The 17,744-nt window shown below is 43.3% G+C and overlaps 1 pseudogene; it reads left to right on the plus strand.

Moving 5' to 3' along the window:
- Positions 1-8,861: 8,861 nt before the first annotated feature.
- The window catches only part of LOC115128092 (NACHT, LRR and PYD domains-containing protein 12-like), an 80,905-nt pseudogene continuing 72,022 nt past the window's right edge, over positions 8,862-17,744 (plus strand).

Raw genomic sequence — 17,744 nt, forward strand, 5'->3', positions numbered from 1 at the left:
ACAGTCCCCACAGTCCTATTAGTTTTCATTGTGGCCTCGTTTGAATGCTGTGGTTGATGCCAACACAGTCCAGACAGTCCTATTTGTTTTCATTGTGGCCTCGTTTGAATGCTGTGGTTGATGCCAACACAGTCCCTACAGTCCTATTTGTTTTCATTGTGGCCTCGTTTGAATGCTGTGGTTGATGCCAACACAGTTCAGACAGTCCTATTTGTTTTCATTGTGGCCTCGTTTGAATGCTGTGGTTGATGCCAACACAGTCCCCACAGTCCTATTAGTTTTCATTGTGGCCTCGTTTGAATGCTGTGGTTGATGCCAACACAGTTCAGACAGTCCTATTTGTTTTCATTGTGGCCTCGTTTGAATGCTGTGGTTGATGCCAACACAGTCCCTACAGTCCTATTAGTTTTCATTGTGGCCTCGTTTGAATGCTGTGGTTGCGCAAATTTGTACGGAATGGGGTTAGTCAACAGTATTATTTTTGGGGCGCCTCAAGTAGTCTGGACACATGACATTTTTAACAACACCTTTTTTTCTGATACAAACTAGTTTGTTGCGTCGGCCATGGAGCCCAGTTTCATAATGTTACCTTATGTCCCTAGTTACGAAGTAATCACGAAAAAGCTGTCCTTACTTTAGGGCATTTTTCATTCATTCTATTGAGCACCGTGGCACCAACACGCCTTCTGAACGTTCCCATCCCACTGTTCTGCGTCACAACGCCAGCTTTGGTATTGTTATCAATGACACCTGCCTGTGTGAACCTTGGTTAACATATTATAACAAGGTTATGGCTATTTAGTCGATACACTCTATGCCTGGGTACACGTTGTGGTGACCCACAGTCCTAGCCATGGCTATTTAGTGGGCACCTATACTCTATGCCTGGGTACACGTTGTGGTGACCCACAGTCCTAGCGATGGCTATTTAGTCGCTACACTCTATGCCTGGGTACACGTTGTGGTGACCCACAGTCCTAGCCATGGCTATTTAGTGGGCACCTACACTCTATGCCTGGGTACACGTTGTGGTGACCCACAGTCCTAGCGATGCCTATTTAGTGGGCACCTACACTCTATGCCTGGGTACACGTTGTAGTGACCCACAGTCCTAGCGATGGCTATTTAGTCGCTACACTCTATGCCTGGGTACACGTTGTGGTGACCCACAGTCCTAGCGATGGCTATTTAGTGGGCACCTACACTCTATGCCTGGGTACACGTTGTAGTGACCCACAGTCCTAGCGATGGCTATTTAGTGGGCACCTACACTCTATGCCTGGGTACACGTTGTGGTGACCCACAGTCCTAGCGATGGCTATTTAGTCGCTACACTCTATGCCTGGGTACACATTGTGGTGACCAAAAGTCCTAGCGATGGCTATTTAGTCGCTACACTCTATGCCTGGGTACTAGTTGTGGTGACCCACAGTCCTAGCGATGGCTATTTAGTCGCTACACTCTATGCCTGGGTACACATTGTGGTGACCCACAGTCCTAGCGATGGCTATTTAGTCGCTACACTCTATGCCTGGGTACACGTTGTGGTGACCCACAGTCCTAGTGATGGCTATTTAGTGGGCACCTACACTCTATGCCTGGGTACACGTTGTGGTGACCCACAGTCCTAGCGATGGCTATTTAGTCGCTACACTCTATGCCTGGGTACACGTTGAGGTGACCCACAGTCCTAGCGATGGCTATTTAGTCGCTACACTCTATGCCTGGGTACACGTTGTGGTGACCCACAGTCCTAGCGATGGCTATGTAGTTGCTACACTCTATGCCTGGGTACACGTTGTGGTGACCCAAAGTCCTAGCGATGGCTATTTTGTCGCTACACTCTATGCCTGGGTACATGTTGTGGTGACCCACAGTCCTAGCGATGGCTATTTAGTGGGCACCTACACTCTATGCCTGGGTACACGTTGTGGTGACCCACAGTCCTAGCGATGGCTATTTAGTCGCTACACTCTATGCCTGGGTACACATTGTGGTGACCCACAGTCCTAGCGATGGCAATTTAGTGGGCACCTACACTCTATGCCTGGGTATACGTTGTAGTGACCCACAGTCCTAGCGATGGCTATTTAGTGGGCACCTACACTCTATGCCTGGGTACACGTTGTGGTGACCCACAGTCCTAGCGATGGCTATTTAGTGGGCACCTACACTCTATGCCTGGGTACACGTTGTGGTGACCCACAGTCCTAGCGATGGCTATTTAGTCGCTACACTCTATGCCTGGGTACACGTTGTGGTGACCCACAGTCCTAGCGATGGCTATTTAGTCGCTACACTCTATGCCTGGGTACACATTGTGGTGACCAAAAGTCCTAGCGATGGCTATTTAGTCGCTACACTCTATGCCTGGGTACTAGTTGTGGTGACCCACAGTCCTAGCGATGGCTATTTAGTCGCTACACTCTATGCCTGGGTACACATTGTGGTGACCCACAGTCCTAGCGATGGCTATTTAGTGGCTACACTCTATGCCTGGGTACACGTTGTGGTGACCCACAGTCCTAGTGATGGCTATTTAGTGGGCACCTACACTCTATGCCTGGGTACACGTTGTGGTGACCCACAGTCCTAGCGATGGCTATTTAGTCGCTACACTCTATGCCTGGGTACACGTTGAGGTGACCCACAGTCCTAGCGATGGCTATTTAGTCGCTACACTCTATGCCTGGGTACACGTTGTGGTGACCCACAGTCCTAGCGATGGCTATGTAGTTGCTACACTCTATGCCTGGGTACACGTTGTGGTGACCCACAGTCCTATCGATGGCTATTTAGTCGCTACACTCTATGCCTGGGTACACGTTGTGGTGACCCAAAGTCCTAGCGATGGCTATTTTGTCGCTACACTCTATGCCTGGGTACTAGTTGTGGTGACCCACAGTCCTAGCAATGGCTATTTAGTCGCTACACTCTATGCCTGGGTACATGTTGTGGTGACCCACAGTCCTAGCGATGGCTATTTACTGGGCACCTACACTCTATGCCTGGGTACACGTTGTGGTGACCCACAGTCCTAGCGATGGCTATTTAGTCGCTACACTCTATGCCTGGGTACACGTTGTGGTGACCCACAGTCCTAGCGATGGCTATTTAGTCGCTACACTCTATGCCTGGGTACACGTTGTGGTGACCCACAGTCCTAGCGATGGCTATTTAGTCGCTACACTCTATGCCTGGGTACACGTTGTGGTGACCCACAGTCCTAGCGATGGCTATTTAGTCGCTACACTCTATGCCTGGGTACACGTTGTGGTGACCCACAGTCCTAGCGATGGCTATTTAGTGGGCACCTACACTCTATGCCTGGGTACACGTTGTAGTGACCCACAGTCCTAGCGATGGCTATTTAGTGGGCACCTACACTCTATGCCTGGGTACACGTTGTGGTGACCCACAGTCCTAGCGATGGCTATTTAGTCGCTACACTCTATGCCTGGGTACACATTGTGGTGACCCACAGTCCTAGCGATGGCTATTTAGTGGGCACCTACACTCTATGCCTGGGTATACGTTGTAGTGACCCACAGTCCTAGCGATGGCTATTTAGTGGGCACCTACACTCTATGCCTGGGTACACGTTGTGGTGACCCACAGTCCTAGCGATGGCTATTTAGTGGGCACCTACACTCTATGCCTGGGTACACGTTGTGGTGACCCACAGTCCTAGCGATGGCTATTTAGTCGCTACACTCTATGCCTGGGTACACGTTGTGGTGACCCACAGTCCTAGCGATGGCTATTTAGTCGCTACACTCTATGCCTGGGTACACATTGTGGTGACCAAAAGTCCTAGCGATGGCTATTTAGTCGCTACACTCTATGCCTGGGTACTAGTTGTGGTGACCCACAGTCCTAGCGATGGCTATTTAGTCGCTACACTCTATGCCTGGGTACACGTTGTGGTGACCCACAGTCCTAGTGATGGCTATTTAGTGGGCACCTACACTCTATGCCTGGGTACACGTTGTGGTGACCCACAGTCCTAGCGATGGCTATTTAGTCGCTACACTCTATGCCTGGGTACACGTTGAGGTGACCCACAGTCCTAGCGATGGCTATTTAGTCGCTACACTCTATGCCTGGGTACACGTTGTGGTGACCCACAGTCCTAGCGATGGCTATGTAGTTGCTACACTCTATGCCTGGGTACACGTTGTGGTGACCCACAGTCCTATCGATGGCTATTTAGTCGCTACACTCTATGCCTGGGTACACGTTGTGGTGACCCAAAGTCCTAGCGATGGCTATTTTGTAGCTACACTCTATGCCTGGGTACTAGTTGTGGTGCCTAGCAATGGCTATTTAGTCGCTACACTCTATGCCTGGGTACACATTGTGGTGACCCCACAGCGATGGCTATTTAGTCGACACTCTATGCCTGGGCGTTGTGGTGACCCACAGTCCTAGTGATGGCTATTTAGTGGGCACCTACACTCTATGCCTGGGTACACGTTGTGGTGACCCACAGTCCTAGCGATGGCTATTTAGTCGCTACACTCTATGCCTGGGTACACGTTGAGGTGACCCACAGTCCTAGCGATGGCTATTTAGTCGCTACACTCTATGCCTGGGTACACGTTGTGGTGACCCACAGTCCTAGCGATGGCTATGTAGTTGCTACACTCTATGCCTGGGTACACGTTGTGGTGACCCACACGATGGCTATTTTAGTCGCTACACTCTATGCCTGGGTACACGTTGTGGTGACCCAAAGTCCTAGCGATGGCTATTTTGTCGCACACTCTATGCCTGGGTACACGTTGTGGTGACCCACAGTCCTAGCGATGGCTATTTAGTCGCTACACTCTATGCCTGGGTACACGTTGTGGTGACCCACAGTCCTAGCGATGGCTATTTAGTCACCTACACTCTATGCCTGGGTACACGTTGTGGTGACCCACAGTCCTAGCGATGGCTATTTAGTCGCTACACTCTATGCCTGGGTACACGTTGTGGTGACCCACAGTCCTAGCGATGGCTATTTAGTCGCTACACTCTATGCCTGGGTACACGTTGTGGTGACCCACAGTCCTAGCGATGGCTATTTAGTCGCTACACTCTATGCCTGGGTACACGTTGTGGTGACCCACAGTCCTAGCGATGGCTATTTAGTCGCTACACTCTATGCCTGGGTACACGTTGTGGTGACCCACAGTCCTAGCGATGGCTATTTAGTCGCTACACTCTATGCCTGGGTACACGTTGTGGTGACCCACAGTCCTAGCGATGGCTATTTAGTCGCTACACTCTATGCCTGGGTACACGTTGTGGTGACCCACAGTCCTAGCGATGGCTATTTAGTCGCTACACTCTATGCCTGGGTACACGTTGTGGTGACCCACAGTCCTAGCGATGGCTATTTAGTCGCTACACTCTATGCCTGGGTACACGTTGTGGTGACCCACAGTCCTAGCGATGGCTATTTAGTCGCTACACTCTATGCCTGGGTACACGTTGTGGTGACCCACAGTCCTAGCGATGGCTATTTAGTCGCTACACTCTATGCCTGGGTACACGTTGTGGTGACCCACAGTCCTAGCGATGGCTGCCACGTAGCCATCAAACGTTGAACATTTTCTGGTCATGGTTAACCATATGTGGTTATTTTCAGAAAAAGGTGTTATAATCTAAGCAAAACCCATGTCCCTGTCCTCTTTTTCAAGATGTGGCCAATTTAAACAGGCAGAAGACGAATTGCTGTTTCTAAATGGCTGATGGGTAATTTGATATGCATTGAAATCTTTGTTCGTAGGCATCGAATTGAGCGAATGCTGCGTAGGTTCACTGAGTTGCGAACCAAATGGATAGGTCTAGCTCATTGATTTGTAGATCTGACGCAGTTGGTACCTCTGATTTATGAGCCTAGCAAGTGTCGCGAATTAGTTATGTAGTACCTGCAGAAGGCCACAGGGAGCAAGGACGTGTCGATAGCAAGATAGCTATAAACCCATACTGTTTTTTGCCTTAAAAACCCTAAACCTAACAATCAATCAAATGTATTTATACAGCCCCTTTTAAATCAGCAGATGTCACAACGTGCTATACAGAAACTCTAACCCTTCTTATTACCTATTTTTGCCTTAACCCTTAACTCTAACCCTAAACCTTAACCCTAACCCTTAACCCTAACCCTTAACACGAACCCTTAACCCTAACCCTTAACCCTAACCCTTAACCCTAAACCTTAACCCTAAACCATAACCCTAACCCTTAACCCTAACCCTTAACCCTTAACCCTAACTCTTAACCCTTAACCCTAATTCTAGGGTATGGTAGCCTAGAACACTTTTAGAAAAGTATTAATATTATGTTCGTGAATACAATTTAGTTTCTGATTATTTTGTTAATCAAAAACATTTAGCTTCTTTTTGTTATTTTATTATATTTATTATTGCAAGGCAGAACACTTGATAAACAAGCCACATTAGTTGTATTTTTTAAATGTGGTTTGAACTGGATGTGACCTAGTAACCTCTGTGAAAGTCCAGCAGTTGCAGTGGAACATGTGGGGCAGGTTAGAGACTCTGATCTAAGGGATTAACAAGAAACATACACTTTCTCAGCTGCCTCACCAATGTCTGTACATTAGTTCATCACTTTTCATTTCTAAATGTCCAATAGAAGGCAGCATAAGACCACGGAGCATCAGTTACAGGCTACAAGCATTAATATGATTTACATAAAAGAGCATGCAACCACAGACTATATGTCCCATGACTTTCTAATGGTCATTACTTTAGTTAGCTGTATATCTTGTATTAGGCCTGTAGTTAGCTATATATCTTGTATTAGGCCTGTGTTGCATTTGGGAGAGCAACAAAAACTATAGCAGGTGTTGAACCCCGGGCAAATAATCACTAGTCAGATGCGCAAACCTCAACCGTAGTAAACATGCATTGTAAAAACTAACCTTAATATCTAATATTGCGATTACACAACGTCGGAATAGAAAAGGAAAGATTTCATCCAACCCTCACGGTTAGCAAATTTACCTCGACCTTGTACGGTCGCTGCCACTGACCGTACAAGCTCGATGCTGGTTGATGAATTTGACAATGAATGCACAAGAAAAATAACACTATAATGTTCAGGCTTATTGATAATCGTTACAGTAATGAAGTATAATTTAAAAATATGAGCATTAAAACAGGTAATAAAAACATGAATCATAATTATATTCCTTCACAGTAATCTGTTAAAGGCTTTTTCAGTCTTTCCTCTTGCATTAGCAGTATGGAAAGGGACAGAACATAGCCCCCGCAGAAGTTCTCTTGCATTAGCAGTATGGAAAGGGACAGAACATAGCCCCCGCAGAAGTTCTCTTGCATTAGCAGTATGGAAAGGGACAGAACATAGCCCCATGGAAAGAAGTTCTCTTGCATTAGCAGTATGGAAAGGGACAGAACATAGCCCCCTCAGAAGTTCTCTTGCATTAGCAGTATGGAAAGGGACAGAACATAGCCCCCGCAGAAGTTCTCTTGCATTAGCAGTATGGAAAGGGACAGAACATAGCCCCCGCAGAAGTTCTCTTGCATTAGCAGTATGGAAAGGGACAGAACATAGCCCCCGCAGAAGTTCTCTTGCATTAGCAGTATGGAAAGGGACAGAACATAGCCCCCTTGCATTAGAAGTTCTCTTGCATTAGCAGTATGGAAAGGGACAGAACATAGCCCCGCAGAAGTCCTCTTGCATTAGCAGTATGGAAAGGGACAGAACATAGCCCCGCAGAAGTCCTCTTGCATTAGCAGTATGGAAAGGGACAGGACATAGCCCCCGCAGAAGTCCTCTTGCATTAGCAGTATGGAAAGGGACAGAACATAGCCCCCGCAGAAGTTCTCTTGCATTAGCAGTATGGAAAGGGACAGAACATAGCCCCCGCAGTTCTCTTGCATTAGCAGTATGGAAAGGGACAGGACATAGCCCCCACAGAAGTTCTCTTGTGAGGGGGAGTGGTGGTGTAGCCAGTGAGAGAGAACTACACTAATCTTCTGAAATTTCATTCATGTTCTTATGCTTCCATCTATTGGAATTATTTAGCAACTGCAGTAGTACTGAATAATGGGTAATTCCTTACTAACGTAGTAGTTACTCAGAATTGAAAATGTTACATTTTCTAATATTTTTTTACCACAATCATAAAATAACCATGTTTAACATAACAAACAATGAAACTGACATAAACCAAAAACACCATACATTTAGTTCATTATATATATAAAAAACGATTTATTTAGATGGGTGACATTATCTGCCAAAGTAACACCACTGTATACAAAGAAGAGCTCTCCAGTAGTGTACCAAAACATTCAAGGGTCATTTTCTGAAAAGTGAGGTTTCAAGTTTATCATCTTCCAAAGCAGAATTACTTTCCCATTGTTCCTCAACTGTAGTGTCTGATAACATTTTCTAGCTCTGAGTTTCTACTTTAATCCAATGTAAAAAAAACACAATTTAAAATGTTGCTACATAAGAATGAATCTAGCCAGTCAGTAACATTTGACTGTATAAAACCGAGCAGTACTTTTTATTTCTCTGAAAGTGAGGCAGACGTAACATTTTGCAATTAAACATGGTTATTTGTCTCTCTGAAATGAAACCACCAAGTGATAGATTTCAAACAAACACATGGCTGTCAATAAACAATCGCATGCCATGATTAGCTGGTAAAATAAACACATCTATCAGTTTTATAATTTCTTTAAACAATAACATCTCATTTACCAACTTTTCTGAAAATGGATATATAGCGATTTGGAATGAAACTATTATTATGTTTCCCAATCTGAGCTCAGAGTAGATGAGAGATGTAATGTTTGTCTCTGTTGTGTTGAAGTCCAATCAAGCAGGAGAGACCAGCCTCCCCTGTACCCAGCTGTGTGTCCATGAAGAGTGACCGGTCAATGGATAAAATGATAGACTTCAGAGAGGGAGATTATTCTCCTGAACAAAGGTAAGAAGAACTCACGGGTCATGGTCAGTGAGTTAAACACAGTCATTTCCCCTCTCCCATATTCCCATTTATTCTTGTTGTTTTCAAAATCCATAGGCTAATGCTTTTTTCCATTTTCATAGTCCAAAAGCAATTTTAAACAAACACGACATTCCCTCCCTCCCTGTGTGTGTGCCTGTGTGTGTGTGTGTGTGTGTGTGTGTGTGTGTGTGTGTGTGTGTGTGTGTGTGTGTGTGTGTGTGTGTGTGTGTGTGCGCGCCCTCCCTGGTTGAGGAAATGTAATCTCATGTTTTGTCCACAGAACCCAACAGGAGACATCAGAGTCAGAGATTCTCAGTGGTCAGTCTTCCCAGAGTCATCAAACAGACCTGGCCTCTATATTCAGTGTATGTGGTCCTGTTATGTACAATTGTTTTTGTTTACCTCAAGTAAAGTTGATATGTCAATCATTCATTAATGTGTTAATGAGAAAGTATTTCTTCTCTTGCTTAAATGATTTACATTATTTATTTCAGTTGCTTGAAGAGAATTTGATGACATTTGTGAACAACGAGCTGAAGAGGTACAAGAGGATTCTTAGTCCAGAATTCCCAGAAGGCTTTGAGAGTCAGAAGCAGGATAAGGAAGTGGATGCTGAAGATGAGAAGCAGGAGAGCAGTGCCAGAGAGGGGCTCTGAAGATCACACTGCACGTCCTGAGGAAAATGAACCAGAAGGAGCTTGCTGACACACTGGAGAAAAGTAAGAGCTGTCTGCCTCACGTTAAATGCTGTTTCATAACAAACATTTAAAAGCTGAAACTAAAGTACAGCTAAAGTAGTCGTGTAACACAATTATATTGTAGAAGCCTTAACACAACACCTAGTGACCTCATCAAGTACAGTACCAGCAGGGATGTGTTGATTAATTTAGACAGGAGAGAGAGAGAGACAGAGGAGAGACAGAGACAGAGAGAGAGAGAGGAGAACCAGAGAGAGAGAGAGGACAGGCAGAGGAGGAGAGACAGAGAGGACAGGCAGAGGAGAGACAGAGGAGAGACAGAGGAGAGACAGAGGAGAGAGAGAGGAAAACCAGAGGAGAGACAGAGGACAGACAGAGGAGAGACAGAGGAGAGCCAGAGGAGAGACACAGGAGAGACAGAGGAGAGAGAGAGGAGAACCAGAGGAGAGAGAGAGGACAGGCAGAGGAGAGACAGAGGAGAGACAGAGGAGAGAGAGAGAGAGACAGAAGAGAACCAGAGGAGAGACAGAGAAAGACAGTGATATAGAGACAGAGGAGAGACAGAGGAGAGACAGAGGAGAGACAGAGGAAAACCAGAGGATAGACAGAGAAAGACAGTGATAGAGAGACAACATTAATGATACTGTCTGCAATATGAATAATAATAATATAATCAGTCACTCCAGTGTGTAATGAATTATGAAATCATTTACACATTTATACTGGCAGAGAATAATGTATTATAATGTACACCTTATAACACAGTCCTACAGTATTAAAACAGACGTAACATTAATATCCTCTGTGTTATTTCTTCATTCAGATGAGCTTGCTGTGATTTGCCAACGTGAACTCAAATCTAATCTAAAGAAGAAGTTTCAATGTGTATTTGAGGGGATCGCTAAACAAGGAAACCCAACACTTCTCAATAAGATCTACACAGAGCTCTACATCACAGAGGGTGGAACAGGAGAGGTCAATAATGAACATGAGCTGAGACAGATTGAAACAACAACCAGGAAACAAGCAAGACCAGAGACTGCAATCAAATGTAACGACATCTTCACACCCTTAACTGGACAAGACAAACTTATCAGAACTGTGCTGACAAAGGGAGTCGCTGGCATTGGAAAAACAGTCTCTGTGCAGAAGTTCATTCTGGACTGGGCTGAAGGAAAAGCAAATCAGGATGTCCAATTTGTATTTTCATTCCCTTTTCGGGAGCTGAATTTGATGAAAGGGGAAAAACACACTTTGATTGAACTTCTCAATCACTTCTCAATGGAAACCAAAGAATCAAGAATCTCCAACTACGACAAGAACAAAGTTCTGTTCATCTTTGATGGTCTGGATGAATGCCGACTGCCCCTAGACTTCCAGAAGAACAAGATCTGTTGTGACGTCACAAAGTCAACCTCAGTGGATGTTCTGCTGACAAATCTCATCAAGGGAAACCTGCTTCCCTCTGCTCTCCTCTGGATAACTACCCGACCTGCAGCAGCCAATCAGATCCCCCCTGAGTGTGTTGACCAGGTGACAGAGGTACAAGGGTTCAATGACCCACAGAAAGAGGAGTACTTCAGGAGAAGATTCAGTGATGAGGACCTGGCCAGCAGAATCATCTCACACATAAAGACATCAAGGAGCCTCCACATCATGTGCCACATTCCAGTCTTTTGTTGGATTTCTGCAACAGTCCTTGAACACATGCTGACACATAAGAGAGAAGAGATGCCCAAGACTCTGACTGAGATGTACACACACCTTGTGGTGTTTCATACCAAACAGAAGAATGAAAAGTATCTTGGGAAAGAAGAGAGGGGTCCAGACTGGAATAAAGAGAGCATTCTGTCACTGGGAAAACTGGCTTTTCAACAGCTTGTGAAGGGCAATCTGATTTTCTATGAAGAAGACCTGAAAGAGTCTGGCATTGATGTCAATGAAGCCTCAGTGTACTCAGGATTGTGCACACAGATCTTTAAAGAGGAATGTGTGGGCTGTACCAGGACAAGGTGTACTGCTTCGTGCATCTGAGCATTCAGGAGTTTCTGGCTGCTGTATATGTGTTCCTTTCATTCAGCAACAACAATGAAAATCTAATGGCGAACCTCAAACAACATCCAGCAACGATTGTCTACTGAAGCCAGAAGTTACTGTCTACAAGAGTGCTGTGGATAAAGCCTTACAAAGTGAGACGGGAAACCTGGACCTTTTCCTCCGCTTCCTTCTGGGCCTCTCACTGGAGTCCAACCAGAAGCACTTACGAGGTCTACTGACAACGAAAGGAAGCAGTTCACAGAGCCATGAAGAAACAGTCAAGTACATCAAGGAGAAGATCAGTGAGAATCCCTCTCCAGAGAGGTGCATCAATCTGTTCCACTGTCTGAATGAACTGAATGACCATTCTCTAGTGGAGGAGATCCAACGCTACCTGAGATCAGGAAGTGTCTCCAGTGATGAACTCTTACCTGCACAGTGGTCAGCTCTGGTCTTTGTGTTGCTGACTTCAGAAAAGGAGCTGGATGCGTTTGACCTGAAGAAATACTCCAGATCAGAGGAAGGTCTTCTGAGGCTGCTGCCAGTGGTCAAAGTCTCCAGAGCTGCTCTGTGAGTAAATACAAATACATTTAAGTACTAATCATCATGAAGAACTATTCACTTTATTCAGAAAAATATATTGAATCAATGCATTGGTGTTCACATTTTATAACAATACGACAATACAATTCAGGGAGACGGAAGGTAAATCAATATGTTGTTTGGTAGAATAAACCTAATGCATCTGTCATTGTCCTTCTACACTACTGGTTTTAAATGAACAGTGTTTTTGTGAAATCGTGATCTCTTTGTCAGGCTGTCAGGCTGTGGAGTCACAGAGGAAGGCTGTGCTTCTCTGGTCTCAGCTCTGAAGTCAAACCCCTCACACCTGAGAGAGCTGGATCTGAGTAACAATGACCTGAAGGATTCAGGAGTAAAGTTGCTCTCTGCTGGACTGGGGAATCCCAACTGTAAACTGGAGACTCTGAGGTCAGTATTCCTGTAGTTGGTCAACAAGTGATAACTGTTCACTAGTTCCACATGTGTTTACCAGACACACATAATCCACACCATATGTATTTGGACAGTGAAGCTTACATATTTAAATTTGTCTCAATGCTCCAGCATTTAGGATTTGAGATATTATGTTTCATATTAGGCGGCAGTACAGAATGTCCCCTTTGTTTTTAAGGTACTCATAAAAATATGTTTTAGCTTTTAGAAAAGAAAGCACTTCATGGACCTAGTTCTCCCATTTGAAGAAGTACTAAAAGTGTATTTTTTAAAGCATCAGAGGTGAAGGTCTGGTCAGTCTACTCAGATATTTGTACAATACATTTCTCTCTCTTCAAGCAATATTATGATCATTTCTAATAATGATACATTCATTCATTTATGAATAGATATGGCAGGTTTCAGGACACTGATGTATCTGAATATGTTGAAAAATATATACTGCCACTATTTTCACTACCAAATAATAGCAGTGTGGTTTTAATATGATTTTACTATTTGCAGGCTGTCAGGCTGTCAAGTCACAGAGGAAGGCTGTGCTTCTCTGGTCTCAGCTCTGAAGGCAAATCCCTCACACCCAAGAGAGCTGGATCTGAGTAACAATGACCTGAAGGATTCAGGAGTGATGCTGCTCTCTGCTGGACTGGGGAATCCCCACTGTAAACTGGAGACTCTGAGGTCAGTATTCCTGTAGTTGGTCAACAAGTGATAACTGTTCACCAGATCCACAAGTGTTTACCAGGCACACAGTCCAAATCATATGTGCGTTTACAGTGCAGTTTACAGGTTTAAATTTGGTGCTATGCTCCAGCATTTTGGATTTGAGATCAAATGTTTCACATCAGACGACAGTGCAGAATGTCACCTTTTAATTAGAGGTTAATGGTGAGAGGTTAGAATGTCACGTTTAATTAGAGGTTAATGGTGAGAGGTTAGAATGTCACCTTTAATTAGAGGTTAATGGTGAGAGGTTAGTATGTCTTGTTGTAGCCTCTGTTATTGGTAATGGTGAGAGGTTAGAATGTCACCTTTAATTAGAGGTTAATGGTGAGAGGTTAGAATGTCACCTTTAATTAGAGGTTAATGGTGAGAGGTTAGTATGTCACCTTTAATTAGAGGTTAATGGTGAGAGGTTAGAATGTCACCTTTAATTAGAGGTTAATGGTGAGAGGTTAGAATGTCACCTTTAATTAGAGGTTAATGGTGAGAGGTTAGAATGTCACCTTTAATTAGAGGTTAATGGTGAGAGGTTAGAATGTCACCTTTAATTAGAGGTTAATGGTGAGAGGTTAGAATGTCACCTTTAATTAGAGGTTAATGGTGAGAGGTTAGAATGTCACCTTTAATTAGAGGTTAATGGTGAGAGGTTAGAATGTCACCTTTAATTAGAGGTTAATGGTGAGAGGTTAGAATGTCACCTTTAATTAGAGGTTAATGGTGAGAGGTTAGAATGTCACCTTTAATTAGAGGTTAATGGTGAGAGGTTAGTATGTCACCTTTAATTAGAGGTTAATGGTGAGAGGTTAGAATGTCACCTTTAATTAGAGGTTAATGGTGAGAGGTTAGAATGTCACCTTTAATTAGAGGTTAATGGTGAGAGGTTAGAATGTCACCTTTAATTAGAGGTTAATGGTGAGAGGTTAGTATGTCACCTTTAATTAGAGGTTAATGGTGAGAGGTTAGAATGTCACCTTTAATTAGAGGTTAATGGTGAGAGGTTAGTATGTCTTGTTGTAGCCTCTGTAACTCTCTCACTCGTTATTATTAATGATTCATTCATGATCTTTCTCAAGTCACAGGCTTGATGTAGTCATTGCGTTCCAAGAATATGGGACCAAATACAATTATTTTGACTACTTGAATACACTATAAGTGAATTGGTCAGAATACTTATGACTTATTCAAATAGGGGGACTAGATACATAAAGTGCTTTCATTTCTAAACGGTGAAACAGATATGTATGAAAATACCCTCAAATTAAAGGTGACATTATATACTGTCACCTTAGATGAAACATTAGACCTCAAATCCAAAATGTTGGAGTACAGATCCACATTTAAAATGTTATCTTCACTGTCAAAATAGATATGTACTGAGTATACAGTCCACACCAATCTAAATATGATACCTCACTGTCTGTCTTTTAACCGATACTGCTTTTAAACTGGTCTGGTCAGTCTACTCAAATATGTGAATGTTAGGAATTGTATGAATAATGACTAAACAATATTTACATTTAAATAGAACTATAACTAATTAAACTCTACCCTGTTTTACAATATCTGATTAATTATGTTAGTTCCTAAGAAAGAGGTTATGTAGCATGGATAAGGGGTAATTGGAAATGATAACCATTGTGTAGGAAGAAATGTATGTGTGTGTGTCTAAAGTAAGCAAAGAGGGTCATTAACCTATGTTTGAACCGACTCAGCTATAACTCTGTGGCGATCAAATAAGACAGCGAGAGCCCCTCCAGGTTTTCCTTATCTGGAACTGTCTGCTAAGTGGTAATAAACTATGGTGAGACTTCAGGAGTTAATCCAGTGTGTCAGGTATTTGCGCTAGTGAGTTGGAATGAACTTTTGAACCTGCTTTGTCCTGGTCTAGAGGAGGAGATACATTTTATAACCTATGACGTCATATGTGATATATAAGCTGTTGTACATGGTTCTATGAGCAGCGCTCTCGAGAATAAATGCTATTGGCTAATTTTGATAGACTCTGTCTATTTTATGCAAATGACGATCTTACAAATTCTTAGAAACAGACAGAGTGATTTAAATTGAATTGGTTAATGAATATATATAGGAATTGTTAAATTCCTTTGACAGTGAACTACACATTTTTCTCTCTTCAAGCAATATTATGATCATTTCTAATAATGATACATTCATTTCTTAATAGATATGGCAGGTTTCAGGACACTGATATCTGAATGTGTTGAAAAAATATGCTGCCACTATTTTCAACACCAAAGAATAGCAGTGTGTTTTTAATATGATTTTACTCTTTGCAGGCTGTCAGGCTGTCTAGTCACAGAGGAAGGCTGTGGTTCTCTGGTCTCAGCTCTGAAGTCAAACTCCTCACACCTGAGAGAGCTGGATCTGAGTAACAATGACCTGAAGGATTCAGGAGTGGAGCTGCTCTCTGCTGGACTGGGGAATCCCCACTGTAAACTGGAGACTCTGAGGTCAGTATTCCTGTAGTTGGTCAACAAGAGGGGGAGATCAAGCTGATCCTAACTGTTATAGGCCTATTTCTATTTTGCCCTGTTAATCAAAACTGTTGGAAAAACTTGTCAATAATCAACTTACTGGCTTTCTTGATGTCTATAGTATTCTCTCTGGAATGCAATCTAGTTTCTACTCAGGTTATGGATTTGTTACTACAACCTTCCTTAAAGGTCCTCAATGATGTCACCATTGCCCTTGATTAATAGCAATGTTGTGATGCTATTTTTATTGTCTTGGCCAAAGCTTTTGATAAGGTAGACCATTCCATTCTTGAGGGCCGGCTAAGGAGTATCTCTGAGGGGTCTTTGGCCTGGTTTGCTAACTACATCTCTCAGAGTGCAGTGTATAAAGTCAGAAAGAGGCTTGATCCTAGACCCCACGCTCTTCTCAATTTACATCAACAACATAGCTCAGGCAGTAGGAAGCTCTCTCATCCATGTATATGCTCTATATACAGTCTTATACTCAGCTGCCCCCTCACCGGATTTTGTGTGAAACGCTCTACAACAATGCTTTCTTAGTGTTTAACAAGCTTTCTCTGTCCATAACATTGTTCTGAACACCTCCTGAACACCTCATGTGGTTTGGTAAGAAGAATGCCCCTCTCCCCACAGGTGTAATTACTACCTCTGAGGATTTAGAGCTTGAGGTAGTCACATCATACAAGTACTTGGGAGTATGGCTAGACAGTAAACTGTCCTCTCAGCACATATCAAAGCTGCAGGCTAAAGTTAAATCTAGACCAATAATGTTTTTACCATGTTTTGTCCTGCTACCATGTTGTGCTGCTGCCATGTTGTGCTGCTGCCATGGTGTGTTGCTACTATGTTGTTGTCATGTTGTGTTGCTACCATGCTGTGTTGTCATGTGTTGCTGCCTTGCTATATTGTCTCTCTTTATGTAGACACTTGTTGAATGCATTTGCGGTTTGCTTTGGTTGTGTTATGGATTGTTTTTCAAATGGAAACTAAATGATGAATAATGTCCTGTCATTTTGGAGTCACTTCACTTGTATTGTAAGTAAGAGTAGATGATGTTTCTGAACACTTCTACATTGATGTGGATGCTACCATGATTATGAATTAATTGTGAATGATGATAAATGAGAAAGTTACTGAGGCGCAAAGATCAAACCCGTTCTGTTATTGATAAATTATTTATTTAACTAGATAAGTCAGTTAAGAACAAATTCTTATTTTTAATGACGGCCTGGGTTTTTAATGACGGCCTAGGAACAGTGGGTTAATTGCCTGTTCAGGGGTAGAACGACAGATTTTGTCAGCTCGGGGATTTGGATTTGCAACCTTTTGGTTAGTAGTCCAATGCTCTAACCACTAGGCTACCCTGCCACCCCATATGGTAATGGTGAGAGGTTAGCATGTTTTGTTGTAGCCTCTGTAACTTTCTTATTCATCATTTCTCATGACTGATTCATGATTTTTCTTAATCAGGGAATCATCATGATTCATTTAGTAGTGTTTAGAAACCTGTTATCTACTCACTTAGACAGAAGATTAGTCACCATCCACCATTTAGTTACTATTGGGCAAAACACAACCCCAAACACAACCCCAAACACAACCCCAAACAAATTAAAATCAAATCAAATGTATTTATATAGCCCTTCGTACATCAGCTGATATCTCCAAGTGGTGTACAGAAACCCAGCCTAAAACCCCAAACAGCAAGCAATGCAGGTGTAGAAGCACGGTGGCTAGGAAAAACTCCCTAGAACGGCCAAAACCTAGGAAGAAACCTAGAGAGGA

The sequence above is a fragment of the Oncorhynchus nerka genome, linkage group LG26, assembly GCF_034236695.1.
Source record: "Oncorhynchus nerka isolate Pitt River linkage group LG26, Oner_Uvic_2.0, whole genome shotgun sequence".
NCBI lineage: Eukaryota > Metazoa > Chordata > Actinopteri > Salmoniformes > Salmonidae > Oncorhynchus > Oncorhynchus nerka.